The sequence below is a fragment of the Zootoca vivipara genome, chromosome 4 (assembly GCF_965207765.1).
Source record: "Zootoca vivipara chromosome 4, rZooViv2.hap1.1, whole genome shotgun sequence".
NCBI lineage: Eukaryota > Metazoa > Chordata > Lepidosauria > Squamata > Lacertidae > Zootoca > Zootoca vivipara.
Genome location: NC_142587.1, coordinates 80,920,381 through 80,944,365, shown reverse-complemented (window position 1 = coordinate 80,944,365; position 23,985 = coordinate 80,920,381). Strand labels below are relative to the sequence as shown.

At 43.2% G+C, this 23,985-nt stretch overlaps 1 long non-coding RNA gene across 1 annotated transcript in view; it reads left to right on the top strand.

The window, feature by feature from the left end:
* Nucleotides 1-17,917, top strand: part of LOC148686018 (uncharacterized) — a 29,272-nt gene extending 11,355 nt beyond the window's left edge. The window contains exons 2-3 of the long non-coding RNA XR_015949862.1: nt 7,248-7,309; nt 17,423-17,917. This is a non-coding gene — a long non-coding RNA (uncharacterized LOC148686018). The remainder of the gene's footprint in view (nt 1-7,247; nt 7,310-17,422) is intronic.
* Nucleotides 17,918-23,985: the final 6,068 nt, after the last annotated feature.

Below are 23,985 nucleotides of genomic sequence, written 5' to 3'. Positions count from 1 at the left end.
GGGTAGCTACTTAGTATGGACTTCTTCAACAACTTATGGTGCAATCCTAACCTGACTTACCTGGGTGTCAGCCCCATTGTAGTTCATGGTATTTACTTCTGAGTAGACATGGTCAGGACTACAGCCGTAACTGTTTACCAACAGCAAAACTATTCAAGGTGCAGTCACACTTGATGAATGTGATCCCAAACTTTCTCCAAGGTGTCTTGAGCCTGGGAACATTTACAGTACATCTGTTATTATTTTGGTTCACCAAAAAGCTTGTTTTACAGTTTCATTTGATGGCTGCTTGTACAAATTACAGAGGAGGAAGGGCCCAGTGACTATGCTGCGGGCCCAGTTATTTATTTATATGGTGCCAATTGTGGTGGGAGATGGCTGGTTAATGATGAAATGATGATGCCACAATTCCTTGTCTTGCTCAGCTGTCATGGGAAAAGATATTGACCAATCATACTTGACAAACTGGAGGGTAGCAACAAGAATGGGAAGGGAAGAGGCAATTTAGTTGAATTGGAAAGGTTTTTTTGGGGGTAGTTCCAGCCTTTGCTATGAGCTTATTAGCTGGGGTGGAGAGAGAATAAGACACAATTATTCTATGATTCTGTGATTCTGCATGGCACACAAATCACCTGTCCTTGAACTATGGCAATCCCTCTTCCTTGCCTGGACGCAGAATGGAAATATTTTTTGTGTGTTTGTAGAAACCTAACTTTTGCATCACTGAAACATCGCCTATTCTACAAAGAAAAGAGCCACATCTGTGGCTACCTCTGCTTCTAACCTCACACCCACCACTTGACATGTGACCTTTGGAAGATTGTCCACGAGAGGATGTGGTCCCCCAGGCTGCAAGTTCACCACACCTGATACAAACCCTATGACAAATTCTGCTTTCTAACATCTGATAATGGAAACAGAGAGGGGAGACTATTCAAGGATGGTGGTTCTCCTGCGCCTGGAGAGAAGATGAGAGCAAGAATGGCTGCATTTGCTGTCTCACAGCAAGACATTTGGATATAAATGCAAAACCACTTTTTCACTATATAAAAGCTCGATATTATGGCGGGTGAGTACATTTCCTGAACTTTTCAGTAGAGGAGACATTCTGAAGTGTCTTCGATCCACTGGCCATTTTGCATGCCTTTAAATAGCCCTCCCTTCTCCTTTCACTATTTATGCTGCAAATACTTGTCCACTTTTATGTTTGCCCCATTAGCTCAGCTGAGTTTGTCGTCTGCGTTTAGCTCTTTAAATCTTTACTCACATATTTCAAGCTCACCTCCCACCCCCTATGCTCAGGCAAGCAGGCCGGTTGGGGGGGGGAGAGAACCCCTCCCATGCAGCTGCTCTGTTCCTTTTTCTGCATCGGTTCTGCAGAAAAGCAAAGGCACTCACTTCACAGCAACGAGATCAGGAATTCTATTCCTGACTCTGCCACTGATATTTTTTTTTTTGGGGGGGGGTGCCTCCAATCCAGCCAAGCAGTTCAGCTGCTAATTCAAACACGTTTAAGGCTCATTAATTTGATTTTGTGCGCTGCGTTACGAAATTGCCTTGCTGATTTGAGAAATTATAATTTTATTGAATGTGTATTTGGCGGTTATATGTACGAGAGAGCATATTGTTCCTGGTCTGTGTATAAATCTGCTGAGAGCAGTGTGGCAGCAGGAGGGGGGCTGACTGGGGAAGACACTGCAGTAAAGATCTGCAAAAGGGGAGGGCCGTAGCTCAGTGGTAGAGCGTGTCATAGATAAATAGCATAAGAAGAGCCTACTGGATCAGACCAAAGTCCTACGTAGTCCAGCGCTATGTAGTCACAGTGGCCAACCAGATATCAAAGGGAAGCTGGCCAGCAAGATCTGGGCACAACAGCACTGTCCTAACCCAGCACCTTTTCTTTAGAGCCATTGCAGCTAGTAGCCATTGATGGTCAGCTAATAGCCTTATTTTCCAAGAGTATGTCTAATCCTCTTCTAAAGATGGTAGCCATCACTGCCTCTCATGGAAGTGAATCCCATAGTTTAACTGTGTGGAGAAGTACTTTTTTTTTGCCTTGACTCTTCCAACATTGAGCTTCCTTGGAGGTCTCTGAATCCTAGTACAGTTGTACAGTGGTACCTCGGTTTACGAACTTAATCCATTCTGGAAGTCCGTTTCTTAAACTGAAACTGTTCTTAAACCGAGGCGGGCTTTCCCTAATGAGGCCTCCCACCGCCGGTGCCCTCCCACCGTTCAGATTCCGTTCTTAGACCGAGGTAAAGTTCGCAAACCAGGACACTACTTCCAGTTTTGCAGAGTTCCTAAACCGAATCATCCGTAAACAGGGCTGTTCTTAAACTGAGGTACCACTGTACCTTGGTTCTCAAACGCCTTGGGTCTCAAACAAATCGGCTCCTAAATGATTGAAACCTGGAAGTCAGTGTTCCGGTTTTCAAACGATTTTTGAAAGCCGAATATCTGGCGTGGCTTCTGCGGCTTCCGATTGGCTGCAGGGCGATCCTGTAGCCAATCAGAAGCCACGCCTTGGTTTTTGAACGGGAACGGACTCCCGGAATGCATTCTGTTTGAGAACCAAGGTACGACTGTACTCCGTTATGTGAGAGGGAGAAGGAAGAACAACTTTGCCCAATTCCTGTGTGAAAGGATAGATGGCCTTTTGCATAGGAAGAACAATGTAAACAGTTCGCTCCATTTCCTGCACAGGGATGCTGCAAACTTAATTACATTAGGTGGTTTTTGTTGGTGCTATTAAAATTGCCATGCCTTTGTGGAGGAACAGCTTCGCACAAATCACTTCCCGTGTGGAAGGGCAGCCCTTGTGGTTATTTTTCAGCCAGTGCCACCCTCCAGAGTTGAAGACCTGGAGCAAGCATTCAGAATGTGTGATGCTTTGCTGTAATAAGTTAATAGAAACCCCCCCCCCCCAAAAAAGCTGTTGAAATGTGTTGGTCCACTGCAAATGCGAGTAGCCTTGAATCAGTTTAGCAATGTTTGAGTGCAGTCAGCTATTTTTGCAATGCTGTGTGGAGAGAGAGTGGATTTACACATTTTGCCAGACATCCATTTAGGAGAACTTTAGGGTCTTATTCTGTAAGTTTGAGTTTGACACCTCTTATATGCTGAAGAAACTACTGTAGTATGTTGAGGCTTGCCAAGTCTACTGTTTCTCCCCAGGGACTTTGGCCTTTTGGCTTTCTCTTCTGGGAAATCTAGCCATTCTGCAATTTTTCACTAGCACTAGTTTTAAAGCTTAGTGCAGAAAACGAGAGAACAATTTGCCTCTACTAAATAATAGGCCTGGCGCTGAATTGCATTACAGTAATCTTTTGTTCCCTTGTGTTTTCTGAAACCTTAAATGATCCAGAAACACATTATCTACATTTTCTCACAGGCCCTCATTCTTCTCGCCAAATATTTTCTTTCTCTTTCTGTTTTCTCCATCAGTTTTCACATTTCTCCTGCTTATTTCTCATACGGGTTTCGAGTTTGCCACAGAAATCTCTAGGGATTAATTGTGCTGGACTGTGTCCAAATTATGCCCTCTGGTTTAAGAAGGAAAAGAACAGTCCAAAATTAAGCTACTTTTAAGACTCTGCGTGACTTCAAAGGGAGAAGTGGGCAAGCCGGAAGAGGGCACCTCTCTGCTTAAAGCAAAAGAGAATTAAAAGTGTTTTGTTTATATTTGTTTCCTGTTTCAGACATATAAATATAGGCTGCCAATTTTTTCCAGTCCCATCCTAATCCCCAATGTCTAGGCTCTGTAAGATCAGCCTAGCCACTGCTGAATCCACAGCCTGGTCACAGGACAAATGAGCTGGGGCAGCAATCAGGTTCCTGTAGGTCCCAATGCCAGTCTCTCTTCTGCCTCCATTTTGCGTTCTGTGCCATCCCCAGATCTGCTCTGGAGGGCTGTGAGATTGTACAGAACACTTTTAGGGAGTGTGGGGGGGGGTGAGGAGGGGGTGGAGTCCCATTGCACAATTATTAAGTTGAATACCACTCTGTGTCCAAGTGACCAATGTGGCTGGTCAGCCTGCTGCCCAGGTCATAACTGCCAAGTCTCCCGTTTTTCACGGGAAACCCCCGGATTTTAATCCGTTTCCCGCTGTTATCCCGAATAGAAAAAAATCCCGTAAATCCCCCGATTTCCTACCTGCCAGGGAGGCTCCTTCTGCACATGTCTGGACATGCGTAGAACCGATTTCGGGTGCCACTCTGCCCATGTCTGGGCACCAGAAATCAGGCAGAGCGGCACCGGAAGTCTCTTCTACGCATGTCTGGACATGCGTAGAAGCGAATTCCGATGCCCCTCCGCCCATGTCTGGGCACCGGAAATCGGGCAGCACCGGCACCGGAAGTTGCTTCTATGCATGTCCAGACATGCGTAGAAGAGACTTCTAGGGCCACGCCACTGCTGATCCCGGATTTTTCAACGGGAGACTTTGCAGCTATGGCCCAGGTGCTAAACCTTGATGGAAAACACCATGATCCCTCCTCCTCCTTCTTACAGCTCTTTATCTCTAAACTGAAACTGGATTGGCGAAGAGTCCTTCAAAGAGCAGACTGCCCTCTGTAAGGTAGAATCCATGATCACAATTTATTCACTATCTGGTGGTTCCTGGTGTATTCAGCTACACCTGGAGTAGCCAACATGATGGCCTCCGAAATTTTGGGCCACAGCTCCCATCATCCCTGCCCTTTGGCTGTGCTGGTTGAGGCTAATGGGGACCGTAATCCAAAACTTTAGCACTACATTGGCTATCCCTGTGCCACATAAACTTCAGCCGTGTTCTTTCTTTGGTGTTCAACAGGTTGTGTTTCAACACTCCTCTTCTTGCCCCTGGTCTGAACTTGTAGGCTTCCAGCGTTCTAAAAATCACAGTGCCTATTTAATTCCCCATATTAGTTGGACAGCCAACAAACACACTTGCTGTATCTGTCGGAAAGGTAAAGGAAAAGCCCAGGGATGTGAATGCAGACATTCTCCAATTACTGTTCTTCATTGAGGGAGCCACCAAAACACTATTAAATCACAGTAACAGCATTACTAATTCGATTTCCTGTACATAAACAATCTTCCCCGGGCTTTGAAGAGTTTAACTGAAGGTACAAATAGGTTCAAATTGCAATAATTCAGCTGAAAGCATAAGGCTAATCCATCTTCCTTATAAATCAGTGACACAGAAGTTAATTAAAATGTAAACAATGGGTTGCATTGTTGCTGAAAGCTCTAGAGAAGGAAGCTCTGAAATTCTTTCTGTAATGGCTTTTACCTGACTGTTCTCACCACTGTGGGCGAGGTTAAGTACAAGATCACATTACCAAACTCGTCCTTTCTTCCCCTTTAAATGAAATACAATTTTCGGTTCATCTGACAACAGCATGGCAAACTGTAACCAAAGAGATGAAGTGCCTTTGGTGATTCCCCCACCCGCTGTCGGCAGATTATCCTGCCTTGATTTTGCTTCCAAATAGCTTTATTAAATAAATAACAACAAATTGTTTAATTTGGGGGAGATTGACGTGCTGTGGTCCATGGGGTCACGAAGAGTCGGACACGACTAAACGACTAAACAACAACAACTAATTAGAGAAACAACAGCATAAACAAGCCCTCCAAAAAGCATTGCAGATTCTTTCTCTCTCTTTTTAAAAGATATATTTGATTAAATTTCCAAAAAATTCAAACAAGCATTCCAATACATAATAGATTTTTCTTTTGTCGACTTCCCATCCCATTTTCCATGGTGCTTTTATTTATTTATCCCCCTTGCTGCACCCTATCTTCCCTCTCTTGTATCATAACCACAATACAATAATCTCTAAATCCTTTTGTGGCTCACCGTTCAAATCCTGCTCGTGAATTCATCATACTATAAGTTTTCTTTAAATAATTCGAAAAACTCTTTCCTTCTTCCATAAAGCAGTCATCATTAAGTTCTCTTGTTTTAGCTGTTAAATTTGCTGATTTTAAGAGTCTCGCAGATTCTTAAAGACTAAGGGTCACTGGCCTATCTATCTATCTATCTATCTATCTATCTATCTATCTATCTATCTATCTATCTATCTAATCTACAGCTACACCATAGCTGCCAAGTTATCCCTTTTTTACAGGGATTTTCCCTTATGCTGAATAGGCTTCCTCGCGAGAAAAGGGAAAACTGGGCAGCTATGAGCTACACACTGCAGAATTAATAAAAAATGTAAACAGTGGGGCCAAAAAGTCATGAAATGCAAGAGGTATCTTTACGCAAAATTATACAAGATAAGCACAGTGGCCATTCACAATTGCAGTAATTGCTGCTATCTTCCTAGATTAATTTAACACTTGTAATGGACAGGAAAACCTTGATTTTAAATGAGTCCTGAGTTCCTGATAGATCACTTAGATCATCTGGGGAAATTCTTCATGTGGCTCCACACCATACAGAATATCACAGAGTGGTAACACGAAAACAGGTATTTTCTGCTGCCGCCCTTGTGGAATGCCTCCCCCTACGCCAATGTGGGAAGCAACAGCCTACAACTGCTTCAGGTGTAAAGAAATATCTTTTTGCTGAGGATTTCCCTGACCTGTAAGAGATCGGACCTCATTTTACATATTTGAATCTTCTGAATTTCTGTTTTATTCGCTCTAGTATGCTTTCATGGGTTTTTATATACCTGTTTTACTGATTTAAGGTTATGTTGTCAATTTTGCTTCAACGTTTTAATCGTATTTACATATTGTTAACTGCTAAGAGATTTTTTGGAATATCAAGTGGTATATAAATGATTTTAAATAAAGTAAAATAAATGCTAGGAAATCAAATTTGCTGATAGGGCCTAGTGTCATAAATCTTAATTCAGGTCTACAGTCTCCCTTTGAATTCCCACCCAAAGAATGTTGATTTTTCAGTTGAGCATCAGAGAGCCCTGGGATATTTTGGTGCTCTGCTACTGAGCAGAAGTGGAGAGATGGAGCTGGTATGCTAGCTTCCCAGCAGGAGGCCCACTGTTGCTTACTAGGAAAGGAAGGGTCAGTGCAGTGCAAACACACTGGCACAGGCAATCTGGCACTCCCTTCCAATGCATTTGCAATGTACCAACCTCCTTGCCACCTTGCCTCTCCCCGGCCTGGTAAACAATGACCTCCCTACCAAGAAGCCAGTGTAGCATCTCTGATCCACCTGGTGAGCTGCTCCTTTGTGTTAGATATACAGCCATTCATTCTTCTGCACTGACATCAATCTATTTGTTCCAAGTAAGAACTGCAAAAGGACGTTGTCGGCAGGTGACGACAGGCATAATAACTGAAGATGAATAGGTGAGTGGTATGACAGATGTTATGCGGTCCTGTAATCATGTTGCTTGAGTTTTATATATTGCAGAATTAAGTTTTGCTCGCTGTGGAAAGGAGTTTTAGGCCAACACAAGGTGTAAAAGCATTGAGCTTAGCATGCTGATACTGAATATTATCATTGCTTTATTTAGTCATTTGGAAACTGCTAATCATGTGATGTTTCATAGCAGTGTGCTAGTGAAAAAACATAGAATTATAGAGTTGGAAGGGACCCCGAGGCTCATCTAGTCCAACGCCCTGCAATGCAGGAATCTCGACTAAAGCATCCATGACAGATAGCCATCCAAACTCGAGTCCACAACCTCCCAAGGGAGTCCGTTCCACTGTCAAACAGTTCTGTTCAGAATGTTCTTTCTGATGTTTAGTCGGAATCTCCTTTCTTGTAACTTGAAGCCATTGGTTGAGGTTCTACCCTCCGGAGCAGGAGAAATCCTGTTTTTGCTGCTCCTAGAGGAAGCAAAGACATGCCAGAAGACGGAGCATAAATCCTGGCATTTAGAGCCTGGGGGGAAAGGATATCTGCCAACCTATTCCCATTCCTTTATTTTGGCCACAAATTCTGTAAATAGCACACCTTGTAACTGAACCTGTACCCCAAATATTCATGAAAGTTGCATGAGCTTGAAGGGGAAAGGATAAACCACCGAGGTAAAAGCAGTGCGCTACCAATTGCCAGCACACACAAGCAAGTGGCTTGCCTCCTCCGTGGTGAGCAGCTTGCTGAATTATTTGGATCACCTCATGTAACCTGCCGCACCGAAAAACCATTAGAGCAAGAAAAACTCCTGTATACCACCGTTGCTACGCATCTCTTATAAAAGAGAAAATAAAAACAAAACAAAAGTTTGTTCCATGTACTTCTCCTGCTGCTCTGGCAGTTGCATTTATCTCCCAATGTTGCCGTTATATGTGAAAAAGTCAGGCTTGTGGTATTTTTCTCTCACCCCTCACCCCAGCAACAAAACATGTCATTATGTCCAGGAAAGGGTAGGGCTTTTGCAAATGAACTTTCTCTCTCTCTCTTTTTGCAAACCGTCTGACCTTACTGTTTGCTTATTGCGGCTCTAACTCACAGTGACCTTGTATAGCTCATGAAGTATGAACATGTGGCAAAATAAATAAAAACACTAATAATAATAATAAAGCATTGTTGTAGTTAAAGGCCATATTAAGTTGGAAAAGAAAGGAAGAAATGCATGGACCAAATACTGACATCTTCTCTCTGAGGAAGGATTCTAGGTTACGTAAGTGAAAGGGACCTCTTGGCTTCAATATTTCCTCTCTTGGTCAACAATGATGAATCTTCCCAATATAGTGTTTGCTGATTGAAAGCAAATGAGCCTACACTTTATATCCCAGCCCACCTATGTTTGCAGAGGTGACTAATGTTTCTCATAGAGTTGAAGACGAAAACCTTGAAGAACAGCTAGTGAGAGCAAGGGATGGAAAAGGAATGTTTTCTCATACACTGGATTTGGCAGTTCCTACCCAGCTGAATTATGGTGCTGGAGGAGACTCTTGAGAGTCCCGTGGAGGATGAGATGGTTGCACAGTGTTCTCGAAGCTATGAACATGAGTTTGACCAAACTGCGGGAGGCAGTGGAAGACAAGAGTGCCTGGTGTGCTCTGTTCCATGGGGTCACGAAGATTCGAACATAACTAAATGACTAAACAACAACAACCACCTGATTGAGCTTTGGCCACATCCAAGTGCCTCGTGCATAAAGCGACAAAGGCTATCAGATTTCAGAACGATAGCTGCAGTGGTTCTGTCACTATGGCAGACTTTCCTGTTTCGTGGTGGGTTACAATAGTCAATAGGGGGCTCCAGGTCTTGGTGGAAAATGGCATGGATCCCAAGGCAATGACCCTGTTACCACGGAAGGTTTGTGGGAATGGGCTTTTGCCCCTCCCCGTGGATTTTGGGATCAAACAGTTACCTTGGTTTGATTTCTCATGCGCAGGGGGAGAGGGTCAGGATGGACAGCCATGTGGTGTTGTTTTCTGACAGCTGAGACCATAGAGCCTCTCAGAAGCTGAATGAGTAGTCCTTGAGATGCCTTGGACTATCCAACTCAGAAGTGTGAGAACCTTCCCCAAATCACTCCATTTCACCTTGTCATTTGGGGTGCACACAGATCTAATGCAGTGGTGGGCAACACTGGGACTGTGGGGGTGGGGTGCACCGTGAGGGTGGGGCAAACTGCCAGAGCGAACCGCACCCACTGGAGCCACGTGGGGCCATGCTGTGGCACCTGCCCAGCTGTGCAATGAATGGGAAGCCCTGCCGGCCAACTGCTTTGAAGTTTGCACTCACAGTGCCCTGCGAGCCCAGAACTGCTTTGCAAGACTCGCAAAAGTGACGTTGGGCTGGCAGGGCACATGCCTGTTGTGTCCCTCTCATGCAACACAGTTCACAATGCCCTACCAACCCCACATTAGAAGCAGACAACAGTTCACAGTGCCCTAATTCCCCCTGTTACATTTTTCGCTACTGTTGTGCTCAAATATATATTGTATTTTTTTCTCTCACATTTTTGCTTTTACTTCTAAACTGCCTTGAGAAGCCCTTTAGCTCTGAAAGGCAGTATAAAAACATTTTAAATAGCAGCACCATCCAATGCTGTTCTCCAAAATGGGCTGGATAGGTAGCAAAAGAAGGATCTCTGTAAAACAAGGCCCCCACTGCCAACTCCTTCAACAGGCCCAGATTTAGATTTTCTACCCCATCAACAACTGCAGTGATGTAATTCTAGCATTATTAATTATGGATTGTGGCTGAGGGTACAACAAAGAGCAAACACTGTCTCAGACTGCAGATTATTCATATGCATTGAAGTCCTTCAAATAAATTGGAAAAGCAAAGTAAGGGGGGACCACCTGCATTTACAAAGTCCTCCTCTCTTTTTTCATTTTCAGAATGGAATAAAACCTCTCCTCTGTTTTTCTTATATTTTGAGAATTTTTATCGTCTTTTGTAGTTGGTTTTAATCATTGACTGTCCTGAATGTTGCATAAGCTCTATTTTTTTTTATTTCACAAAATTTATATATTGCTTAATTATAAAAACCACTGAGCCTCTTGGGCTTGCTGATCAGAAGGTCGGCGGTTCAAATCCCTGCGATGGGGTGAGCACCCGTTGCTTGGTCCCAGCTCCTACCAACCTAGCAGTTCAAAAGCACGGCAAAAAGTGCAAGTAGATAAATAGGTACCACTCCGGCGGAAAGGTAAATGGCATTTCCGTGCGCTGCTCTGGTTTCGCCAGAAGCGGCTTAGTCATGCTGGCCACATGACCCAGAAAAACTGTCTGCGGACAAACGCCGGCTCCCTTGGCCTGTAAAGCGAGATGAGTGCCGCAACCCCAGAGTTGTTCGTGACTGGACTTAAGTGTCAGGGGTCCTTTACCTTTACCTTTTAATTGTAAAAAACCAAAAACAAACCACCTACCCCAAACCCTCAAAGTGATTTACAAAAGTAATAAAATGATGAATTTATCAGAAAAAATCAGTTAAAACCAACTATTTAAAACATTAAAAATAATAATAATAAATCAATGATAAGCTGAAAACCGGATTAAAACACATGCCAACATTCTAAATGTCTAGAAAGGCAGACTTTTTTTGCAGGTGCTCAAAAGAAGAGGAGTACGGCGAAGGTGCTTGCCTGATGCTAATAAGCAGAGAGTTTCAAAGTGTGGGTGCTGCCACACTAAAATACTGATTTCTTACAGAGGGTGATGGAGGGGGGGGGGAAATGTTGCACATGTTATGTCAGGACCTCACCTCCTCCTGCTGCCACCACCACTAGTGGGACACTGTTCTGACCCTCCTTTCCCTCCATGGCAGCAGCAGGAGAAGGAGCTGGCCGCTGGATCCACACTGTGCTCGGATCCTTGCTTCACCTCTGTGCCAAACATTGGGGGGGGGGAGGACTCAGCCCCCAGGAGATGTCACCCTTGGTTTCTTACAAATGCAGAACAAATATATTTGTGGCACCTGTAACAGTACCAGCTCTGCACTAGAAGGACAGAATACAAATGTTTGTATAAATATAAGCCCTCTTCAAGCATTTTGTAAATGCGTGCAGTAAGCACTCAAAGGGGAATGTGGCAGTAGGGATGAGTCTGCTTCCTTTGGCCACCTTGTTATCTCCTTGCCTTGAAACATCAGAGTTCTAAAGTGTGCTGAGAGCCTCCGTGGTTCTAGAAGGCACCCTCCAACTTCCAGGGGGTGGGGTTGGGGATGAAAGAAACAAAGAGGAGGGACAGAGCCATCATACTCAGTCCCAGGGTTTTTCTTCAGCTGGAACTCGCTGGAACTCAGTTCTGGCACCTCTCAGGTGGGTGCCATTGCCATTCTAAGAGAACAAGGGAGGTGCTCATGGTGAGTTCCAGCACCTCTTTTTCTAGAAAAATAGCACTACTTGCCCCCCACCCCCTGCATTGTTTACTGTACACTGTTCCAGGAAGCCTGAAGAGGGTTATAAATACAGTCATACCTCGGTTTAAGTATGCTTTGGTTTGAGAACTTTCAGTTTAAGTACTCCGCGGACCCGTCTGGAACGGATTAATCCACTTTCCATTACTTTCAATGGGAAAAATCGCTTCAGGTTAAGTACGCTTGAGGTTGAGTACTCCACGGACCCGTCTGGAACGGATTAATCCACTTTCCATTACTTTCAATGAGAAAGTTCGCTTCAGGTTAAGTTCGCTTCAGGTTACGTACAGACTTCCGGAACCAATTGTGTACTTAAACCGAGGTACCATGTAAATATGAACAAGTAAATTGTCCTTCTGCTTAAGTGGAGAGAAGTTCTCCAAAAGAAGAAGAAAATGGTTTGGGAAGGGAAGGAACTGTTCTATACGAAGTGTTGGGTTCATTTGCTTTTACAAAGCAGCCACGCTTAGAAAGAGCATTTCATCAAAACCCAGCCTGTCTCTGGAGGCCTCGTGACATTCTTCAGCAATGCAGAAAGTGAAAAATCAGATGCCAGTCAGAATGTGCACATGGAAGCCAGTTTCCATAATAAAGTACTTGATCTTCTCAAATAAAAAGCAAAAATCCCGTATGTCTTAAAGTCTCTATAGGAATAAACTGGCAAGGAACAACAAATAATATATTACAAGAATTGTTTTCTCCTTTAGTCTAGACAAGAGAAGGTGTGATGACCTTTGCTGATCTGCCAACACCAACAGTTTATGTCACAGTTGGAAGGACGGTCCTAGCTAATGGGGAGTCCAGTGGCTTGTCAGCCCAACAATCCACTCGGGACCCTATTTCAAGCTGTCCTTTGGCATTCGGAGATGCGAAGGCCTTTTGTGCTGGCCTTTGTTGGTTCATTTGTTGTGTCCAAGTGAGGAAGGCTGGCAGATTGTGAAAATTTATATAAATGAGGGCATTGTGTGTTCAAAAGAAGAGAGGTACGTTTGATCTTAGCTGTTACTGATTTACCTTTTCCTCGCGATAACATTCATTAGGCAGGATAAGGTAATGCCGCTGAGTCCCCTTTATATTGTCAACAGTTAAAATATAGGCATCACATAAGGTGTAACATCAGTCATGTCTCAAGGCAACATCCCCCCTCCCACCAAACCATGATTTGAAACTTGTTCTGCATCAGGCGTTTTCTTTGAACATACAGTCCCTCCTCTCTGCTCCTAGATATTTGTGGCTTCGGTCAAATATACACAGCAAGAAATGTTTACTTCGTGTCACATCAGGGAATCTGGAGCTTGTTTTGGTATGCTCAGAGTCTGAGGCTAGGATCTAGCTTGGAGAGCCACTTGGGACCACAGGTATGGTCTAAGCCTCCTCTAAAGCCATCCAAATTTGTGACTATCGCTAGCTCTTATCCCACTACTGTCGCTAGGCACTGTGTGAAGAAGTTTCTTTTGTCTATCCCGAATTTTCCGACATTCAGCTTCACTGGATGTTCCCAATATTATGTGAGAGGGAGAATTTTTTAAATCCATTTTCTCCACAACGTGCATAATTCTACACTTCTCTCTCACTCCCTTCCCCAGTATTCACCTTTCTTTAAACAAGAAAGCCCCAAATCTTACGTCCTTTCCTTGTAGGGGAATCTTCATCCCCTTGAATATTTCGGTTGCCCTTTTCTGAACATTTTCTGGCTCTAGAATCTCCTATTTTAAGTGAGGTGACCAGAATTGTACACAGTATTCCTAGTGCAGCCATTCCATAGATTTGTATGAAGGAGTTTTATTTCCATTTTCTTTCCTAATGGGTCCCAGCATAGAATTCACCTTTATTCACAGATACCACAGCCTGGTGACACTTGCTTACAGGTCAACTGGTCACAATTTACCCCACTGTGGTGAGATTTGTGTGTGTTTCTATTAAAATTAAAATTATTGTTATCAGAATTACAGTGATTTTAAAATTTGCATCTATAAATATAAATTAACATATGCAATTTGTATGCAAATCAGCGTGCCCCTCTCTTTTTGGGAGATCATTGAATCATAGAATCTTAGAGCTGGAAGGGGACCAAGGGTCATCTAGTCTAACCCCCTGCAATGCAGGAATCTCAGCTATAGCATCCATAACAGATGGCCGCCCAACATCTGCTTTAAAACCTCCAAGGAAGGAGAGTCCACCACCTCCCGAAGGAGATTGTTCCACTATTGAACAGCTCTTACTGTCAGAAAGTTTTTCTGTATATTTATTTTGGCAGTGTTTAAATGGTCAACCTACTTAGCTTTGGGCTAAGTAGGTATCATTTTGTTTATTTACCAATGGATTTATCTACTGATTTTCAACTTGGAAGGCCTTCTTACTTCACATATTGAAGACTTGAAGAGGGGTGCAAACTGGTTGGTAAAAAGGGGGGTGGGTGCATTTTCTGAGTGTTCCTATAGCTTTTCTCCAGACTAAGTTTTATACAAGTTACTTTAAAAAAAAATGGAAAGGGAGGAATATGTGCCGTACAAGGTGCTGAGATCATTCACATTTCAAATGCCAGTCAGACACACGGGAGGTGTTTGTTTTGGGAGATAATTAGATGGTGATGTAATTAGAAGCAGTGGCTGGTGCTAGGAAGCACAATCTTCTAGAGACAGGCATTTCTGCTAATTTGCTGCTGTTCAGGCTATTCAAATGGGAGCGGCCACTAGGATAAGAACTAGGGGCCCAGGCTTAGGAGAAAACCTACAGAAGAGAAAAACAGGTTGGGTGGCTGTTGCCCACGCATTTGCCAACTGCTTCTCATGTCCCTCATGTTTTAAAAGCAGGGGGTCTCTGGATTATAGTCACAGAAACCTGTGGCAAGATCAGGTACTCTGGGCTCCCCTGTTCATCACCATGTCTTGGAAGAACTTCAAGTGAATGTAGCATGTTCGGCCTGGGCAAAGTTGCTCACTTGCTGTTTTGCTTATCGAATATACCACTCAACCTGTTAATTTGTCTCCCATTTTCATTTGATGCTTAAAGTTCTGGATATATATATATGGCAGATCAATATGTTGATATAGCCAGGCCTGAATGTAACTTTCCTCCCAAGTTGGCCCTTTTAATTTGTTGATGAATCCATAAATTGAAGAGTCAAGACTTTCTCCTCCCCACCCCACCCCCCACCCCCAGCTCCCTCTTCTTTCATTTCCCTGAGCTGTAAGTCCACCTGTCACCACTCCAGTAAAATTACTGGAATTTGTCTTTGCCTTTTCTCTGCCTTTCATGAATACCCTATTCATGCCATAATCACTTCCTATCTCATCTGCTTCAATTGCATTGCAAATATGGCCTTTCTTTCAAAATCCTTCCCTTCTAAGATATAAACTCCATCTCACTGGAGTATGAATGGCTGGATTCTGCCAAGAGAACTACTGAAAGGGAGAACAGAGGCTTCTCTTAGGAATGTGTGACGCACCAAGCAAAAGGTAGTCCATGAGCTTGCCAGGTATCTTGCGATCCCATTTTTGTAATCATGGGTAAGCAATAAAAAACAGAAGGTTCACCAAGCTCCTGAAAGGGTGGTTCTCTGAATTGCAGGTCTACATTGCAAGAAAGCCCAAGATCTGCCCAAACCCTATCAGGTGGGTTGCTGTAGCCATGTTTAGGGAAGCTTTTAATGTTTGATGGATTTCTGTATTTTAGAATTTCTGTTTTTTTGGAAGCCGCCCAGAGTGGCTGGGGGAACCCGGCCAGATGGGCGGGGTATAAATAATAAATTATTATTATTATTATTATTATTATTATTATTATTATTATTATGAGAGGGTTAAGTTTAGAAACTCCTTATTTCTAAGAGCCATTGACAGGGAGAGCCAACTAATTCTAATTTTCTCCCCATCCTCCCCCTTTCCGGGTTCTACAAGGGCAACGCTCAGATTGAAGAGGAGGAATGTGGCGCTCAGTGTCACCCTCATGGCTGGTTGCAAGAAGGCAGGCAGGTGTAAATGGCTGGAGGGGGGTGGGCGCAGATTGAAGTTGGAGCAGCAGTGTCCTATTTGCCCTAATGGACAAGCATCCACTGGGGATTCTCAAAGTACAAAAAATATTTTGGAAAAAACCCTTTGGGGAGGAGAAAGCCCCAAACAACCCACTGGGGTCTCGGAGACCATGCAATGCTGCCTGGTTGTTGTTGTTGTTTAGTCGTTTAGTCGTGTCCGACTCTTCGTGACCCCATGGACAAGAGCACATCAGGCACTCCTGTCTTCCACTGCCTCTCGCAGTTTGGTCAAACTCATGTTGGTAGCTTTGAGAACACTGTCCAACCATCTCATCCTCTGTCGTCCCCTTCTCCTTGTGCCCCCAATCTTTCCCAGCATCAGGATCTTTTCCAGGGAGTCTTCTCTTCTCATGAGGTGGCCAAAGTATTGGAGCCTCAGCTTCAGGATCTGTCCTTCCAGTGAGCACTCAGGGCTGATTTCCTTCAGAATGGATAGGTTTGATCTTCTTGCAGTCCATGGGACTCTCAAGAGTCTCCTCCAGCACCATAATTCAAAAGCATCAATTCTTCGGCAATCAGCCTTCTTTATGGTCCAGCTCTCACTTCCATACATCACTACTGGGAAAACCATAGCTTTAACTAGACGGACCTTTGTCGGCAAGGTGATGTCTCTGCTTTTTAAGATGCTGTCTAGGTTTGCCATTGCTTTTCTCCCAAGAAGCAGGCGTCTTTTAATTTCGTGACTGCTGTCACCATCTGCAGTGATCATGGAACCCAAGAAAGTAAAATCTCTCACTGCCTCCATTTCTTCCCCTTCTATTTGCCAGGAGGTGATGGGACCAGTGGCCATGATCTTACTTTTTTTGATGTTGAGCTTCAGACCATATTTTGCGCTCTCCTCTTTCACCCTCATTAAAAGGTTCTTTAATTCCTCCTCACTTTCTGCCATCAAGGTTGTGTCATCAGCATATCTGAGGTTGTTGATATTTCTTCCGGCAATCTTAATTCCGGCTTGGGATTCATCTAGTCCAGCCTTTCGCATGATGAATTCTGCATATAAGTTAAATAAGCAGGAAGACAATATACAGCCTTGTCGTACTCCTTTCCCAATTCTGAACCAATCAGTTGTTCCATATCCAGTTCTAACTGTAGCTTCTTGTCCCACATAGAGATTTCTCAGGAGACAGATGAGGTGATCAGGCACTCCCATTTCTTTAAGAACTTGCCATCGTTTGCTGTGGTTGACACATGCCTGGTACCATGAGTTAAAAGTAGAGCAGAAAGAAAGTTGGCTGGAACCCTGAACAGGTCCCCCTCGTATTTGTTAAAACAAAGCTCTGCTTTTTGCAACCCACTTAAAGCAAACACGCTTCATAAAAACTACATATTGAGTTAGCTGAAATTTGCTTGGAATTCGTTCATGCCAACCCTGGCCTCCCTCCCTCATTCTCCTTTCCCCCCGCTCTTCACAATCCCATAAGCAAAGGATCAACGTGTTGCATATCCTTAATGGGCATGACCACTGGAAGGATTAAGGTAAGGATCTTAACAGTCGTCAAAGTTCTGAACAAATGTTCATGTTTGCATTGTTCCCCCCATGTCTTCACCTCGTTTAACAGGAAAGGAGGGATTTTGTTTCTCCACTCTTACTATGCTCCCTTTATTTCCCAGAGACTGGCTGACTGCAACAGTGACTGACAGCTTGAGTCGGCAGTGCAGCTGGCTTTTAAGAACAGAGGTATGGAAGACAAGGCAGCTAACCCATGATGGCTACGTTTGACCACAATTGTTGGAGGCAGGATGGTCTGAAAACGACTTCCTGGGAATCACGAGGAGGGAGAGTAGCCAGCGAGTGCTTCTGGGTTCAGTTTCCTTGCCAGAGGGCCAGGCGACCTCAGTGACTAGGAATGCCTTCCACTAGCTTTGGTTGTGGCCTATTCTGGACCGGGGTAGCCTGACCACTGTTGCCCATGCACTGTTAACCTCCAGGCTGGATTTCTGCAATGCCACACATTCCAACTGTCCCTATCTTCCCGGGACAGTCCTGGTTTTACAGAAGCCATCTCCGTTTCTGATTTGAACCTGGAATGTCCCACTTTTCTTTAGGACGTCCCATTTTCATTGGAGAAATGTTGTGTGACCCTTGAGACAAAGAGATAAGAAACTACACAACCTTTAGAAGACATCTGAAGGCAGTATTAGGTATATATATATATATATATATATATATATATATATATATATATATGTTGGAAGCTGCCCAGTGTGACTGGGGCAGCCCAGTCAGATGGGCAGTGTGCAAATAATAAGATTTGCAGTGGTGGTAGTAGTATTGAATAGGACATCCCTATTCTCATCTGAGAAATGTTGGAAGGTATCCAGTGTGCTCTATAAAAATATAATTAATTGATAATCACAGGCCAAGGACACATCAGAGCTAGACAAAAGCCTTCAAGCAGGGTGTGGTGTGGAGTCATGCTTTTGAAGGATATGCCGGGGAGAGTGGGCATGGTTTAGGAGGAGTTCTGAGGGCCAGATAAGGCAGATCTGGAGGCCTTGGGGCCCAGGGTTCCCCTCTCATGCCTTGCAACACTGGATTTGCCTCCAGTTTTGCAGAGAATGGAGGGGGAAAAGAGGCACCTTAGCCCTTCTTTGGGAATTCCAAAAATGTAAAAAGGTAAAGAGAAAAAAAGAATTATGTGTGCTTTGGAGGCATCAGTTTTATCTTCATCTTCTACACTCTTTGCAGGTGGGTGTATTGCCAAATTACATACATAGTTCACTTTCCATAAGGATTTCTTAAAGTAAAAAATAAAAAAAATAAAAATGGCTTAACATTTGTTTACAGTTTGCAAAAACTATTTTAGTGATTCATTTTGGCTGGGAGGTGAAAACAAATCAAAGATATAACAGTACTATAAATTCTCTAAGTGAAATATAATTTGAAGGAAGAGTGCAATTGCTAAAAATTCACTCCAGGTCAAATATACAATTTGTTGATTAGGAGGTTGAACAAATGCTTTTGATATTTTTTTTTCAAAGGGAAGAGATGGTTTCATTTTAGTTCAAATTTATTATATGGTATGTTCCAAAGCACAACTAGCAATTTCCTGACCTTCCAGCTGCTCTGTCTGTGATCCTGGGACACACCTGCAGATCACAGAGTCACAATTGCTGTAACCTAGTTTCTTTTGTTTTGTTTTGTTCTCACATGCCATCTAGGTCTAGAGGCTTCCAGTGATTTTCTTCCAAAGCACAGAGAAGAATTCTATGTATCTCAAAGCTATTTTAAAATAATTCCTTTTGTTCCCACCATCAAGGCATCAACAATACTTTGAATCATCTATGAGCTAGAAGACTGAATTTTGAAATATTTTATTAGCACCCGCTATCCCAGTTTTCAAATCACATTATCATTGTTGATGCTTGTGCTCAGCACAAGTTGTTCAGTGGAATTCCTGAGCTGGTCCTTGTGTATGAGCTTTACATGTCAAAAATGAGTTTCAAAATGAGTTTACCGCAGAACAGTCTTAAAACTATTTACATATAAACATTGCATGGACAAAATAAAGCAACACATTGCAAACTAGCAATGTGGCTCAGTCCTTTAAGTCCTTTATGGAATTCTTGGTCCGAGAGCATAGCTGCCTAGTCTCCTGTATTCCCCAGGAAACCCCTGTTTTTCCAGCCGTTTCCCACTGGCAGCCCGGATTTAAAAACAACAACCGTAAATCCCCCGGATTCTTACCGGCCTGGGGAGGCTCCTTCTGCGCATGTCTGGAGTCTCTGGACATGCGCAGAAGCGATTTCTGGCGCTGCGGCCATTATGGAAATGGGCAGAGCATGCGTAGAAGCAACTTCCGGTGCTGCTCTGCCCAGTTCCAAAATGGCCGCAGTGCGACTTCCGGTGCTGCGCCACTGCTGATCCCGGATTTTTCAATCTGGGAGTTGGCACCTATGTCCGAGAGAGAGAGATTATAGCTTGTTCATCATTGCAAAGTTTCTCTGCTACTGCTGCTGATTCTAGTCATCTCTGACTTCTCAAGTTTCTTTGCCAACTTTGAGAGCTGCAGCTCAGGTTTCCTGTGATGGGCCTTCCGCTTTCACCCAGAGTGGAACCTTTCGGTTAAGGTAAAATTGGGTGATTTTTTTTTTTAAAGTATTTTAAATGTTTTGTTACAATTAACCAGAACAACTTTAACAAGCGTTGGAGTACTGATGTGGTCACATTACCCATTTCCATTTTTGTGTTCACACTTGTTGCAACTAGGAATATTGATAAAAATGTAAGTGGGAGGAGAAATTGCTAATCTTCGCTTAGTTAAACAATCTGTGGCCTTTTAAAGTGGTGGGTATTGTTTTGTTTCTTACTGCGTTTTGTATTTTTTGTGTTTATATTTGAAACCATCCTGTGATCCTCAGTTGAAGGGCAGTACAGAGATTCAACAAACAAACAAACAAGTATCCATCTCATGTATGGAACGAAAGTCAATCCAGTGAATATGATCAGTTGTTTCTGTTGTTTTCAGTCTGCAAATGATATGCAATTGATTGCACACCCCATTTGCATTGTGTTTCTTTGCATTTAAATGAATGGGGTGGAATAACACAATGGCAACATAATGTATATCAGGGCCGTCCAACAGGTAGATCGCGATCTACCGGTAGATCGTGGGTTGTCCGTGGTAGATCGTGGAAGGCCCCCCCCCCACAATTGCTCAACAACTTTGACTTCTCAAATAAAGCTCAACAACTTAGGTAGATCACTTTTTTATAGTGGGAGTAGTTCTCAGTCTCTTGAAAGCTGAACATGCCTGATGTATATAATGTGCATAATTAATTACATAAATTATGTGAGTTATATAATTCTGCTACAGTGGACAGTGAAACAAATAGTGTAGTTTTTGGTGGAATACGAACTGCAGTGGTAGAGAAACAGTGCTGCATGTGATGAATACAGGGTGGAATGGGCAAGAGTGGCTTCTTGCATCCCTAGTTGCAACACATTAAAGTCTGAATGAATCTGTGGACTCAACACAGAGACCTCCATCGTGTCCGAGTCAATACGTGCAGGTGGGCCTGGATGAGGGCAGAATGACATTATTATTCTTAAGTTATTACTTGCTTTAATCTTATGGGACAGTGGCCCAGTCACCCTAATGGACACAATCCAGGGGGAAGAGGGAAAACTGCATGTGGTGTTGGTGGCAATTCAGTGGTCTCCATCACCCTTAGTTCCATTCTATAAGAACATAACAATATTACAGTGCAATTTGTCTTGGAGGCCTTTTGCTCCAGTAAACTGCATATGAAATTTGTTAAATGAAAAATGCAGGGTGACTAAGTCCCACTGAGCTCTGAGAGGCGTGCTCTCAGGTGTAAGTGGTGTGGAATTGCAGTCTCAAGCCCTTCTACATACTTACAGACTCACTTTCACAGCTTTTATGTTCTCCATTCCTTTTTGCCAAGTTTTGGAGGTGGTGAGCTATTTTTTGTTTTGTTTTGATACATTTGACACTAGGAGTCAAGATTTCCAGACACTCTTCCCTCAGTGCCAAAGGGTTAAAGAAAAAAGTTGGCTCCTTCAGTAGCTTTTTCCAAGTTTTTTATTGCTCTCTGCTCCACATATCCAAAGGGGGGGGGAAACTCCACCAAATCAAAATGTACCTATGTGGGTTTTTTTAATTAGCTCTTTTCACACTCATGAGTGCATAAGAGCTGTCCCTGTGGGAGTACGGTACTTCACTGAAGACCTGTTGCTGTTGATAATGCTATTATTATTAGTCATTTGATGGCTACCTTGATTTTCTTTTAAGTCTTAATTTCTCTTTCTAGCACAATGCCAATTTCATGGCCAACCTAATGAATCAATATGAAGTAAGTCATTTCAGGTGGAAGCTTCTAAAAGGGTAGCCATCTTGCTGCCTCTACCTGTGTGTGCCATGAAAAAAAAATCCACTCACACGCATAGCTGCCAAGTCTCCCGTTTTCCCCGGGAAATCCCCGTTTTTCCAGCTGTTCCTAGCTGAAAAAATGGAATCCCCCCCCCCGGTTTATTCTGGCGTGGTGGCCATTTTGGAACTGGGCGGAGCATGCTCAGAAGTGACTTTTGATGCTGCTCTGCCCAGTTCCAAAATGGCTGCAGTGCGACTTCTGGCACGGTGGCCATTTTGGAACTGGGCAAAGCAGCATCAAAAGTCACTTCTGAGCATGCTCCGCCCAGTTCCAAAATGGCGGCAGCGATACTTCCGGTCTGCTATTTCCAGCCCGGTCCCTTATTTCTCTGACAGCAACTTGGCAGGTATGCTCACATGTTGAGTGGGATCCCAATGAACGTCAAGTCCATGTTGTTTCAGATGAAACAGTCAAAATAGGCAGTGTCCTGCTTGGCTTCATTTCTTGACAATAGTAAAAAAAAAATGATGTAGAAATTGGATAAAAATCCATAAGTGACCTAAAGGCAGGGATGGAGAACCTGTGGCTCTCCTTATGTCATTTATCTGCAACTCCCACCAGCCTCAGCCGGGATATTGGACACAGTATGCTTCTGAATACCAGTTGTTGGGACAATCAATGACCCCAAGCTTCATGTCCGATTGGGGATTTTAGCCTCCATTATCTCAAGTTGAACAATCCACATGCTATATATATACAGTTCCAGCTCCCCCAGTTTCATGACAACAGACTCTCCAAAACTATATATAATGTGTATGTGCACTTCAATGGTGCATGTCATCGCTGCGGGATATTTTAATACAGTTTGAGCTCTTACATGTTCAAATCCAGCATTAGAATATTTTTAAAAATTAACGGCTATTGTTTTAACCTTGTGATTTGCCGTTAGGAAGAAAATGAAATCGTATCTGCTGAGATTCATTGTAGAGGGTAGTGTTTTAATAACACGGCATTTCTTTACCCCTCCTCCTTCTCCTCTTTTTCATTTGAAAATCTCTCAAGATTCAGGGGGCAAAAAAAACCCCTGACTTAATATATGTGCAAATTACTCATAGCATTCACATCCCTTGCTCCTACAAAGCTGTTCTGATGACGCTATTAAATGAAGGGCATATGGCAACCCTTTCGGCCTTCCTGGTTAATTGGAAAATGATTCAGTAACTATTTAATATAATCTTGTTACTGTTACTAGGGAAAGGGTAGTTTCCCCAGCAATTGTGACTTTGGTTCCCAGAAGGTTAGTTCTTTTGTACCTCTTCCCTCCACCCAAGGAAAATTCCTGAACTTCAGCCGATGCAGAGGAACACATCTACCAGCTGTGAGGCACATGTAGGATTACAGCAGGATTGGCCTGGAAAAGCTCGAATTCACAAGTATGGTAAACCATACTCAGCATGGTATCTTATTTATTGGGAACTTTACAAAACACTTTCATCATAATTCCTTTCAAAGACAGACTGAGCATAGCATGCCTTCTTTATGCATTCCTTATTACATTATAATCACAAGCTGTCTTAGTGAAACATAATACTATAAGCCTAAATTTTGAAGGAATGGTGAACAAAGCATTTTTATTTTTATTTTTTTTGTATTGTAAATTAGCTGCTCTTGTAATTGAAATAATAGAAATAGCCTGAATCAAAAGCTGAAGAATCTGATTATTGGGATCTCTTGTGAATAAATGGTGGCTGTTAGGGGTGGGGTGGGGGGAACTCAACTACTTCTTGGATACATTTGAGAGCAAGGAAGCCTTGTTCACGTATGGCGCACGACACTAGCTATGGAAATAAGAATGCTTTAGTCACACAACCAAAGCTCATCAGTCCAAATAGCCAGGGTTCTGATAAGCAAGAGTACCTTTACATAAGGGGTGAGAGACCACTAGCTCATAGGACAGAGCTGGCCCATCAAGCCTTTCTCAAAAACCCACCAAACTCCTGCCATTTATCTTGGCAACTTCCTGTCCCTGCCACACCCCAAACTGTTTTGGAATTAAGGGATCTGTCCAGTAAAGCATGGGAGGAGACAGAGGGGTCTGCAAAGGGAATGAGGAATCAGTGGAAATCGTATCCTCACCACACCTCCATTTACAATAGTCTTTGCTGGATCTAGGTTCTTCCTTTAATGGGTTAGCAGTCAATAACACAACTTTCACCTTGATGAAATTGCTGCAGCTTGCCAAGTGGTTGCAGTAGCAACTGTCTAGGTAGCCACTTAAGTCTTCGGCTCCAAGATCTGAAGCAGCTTGAATTTGGTTCATGTTTAGGTGGAAAGAAGAT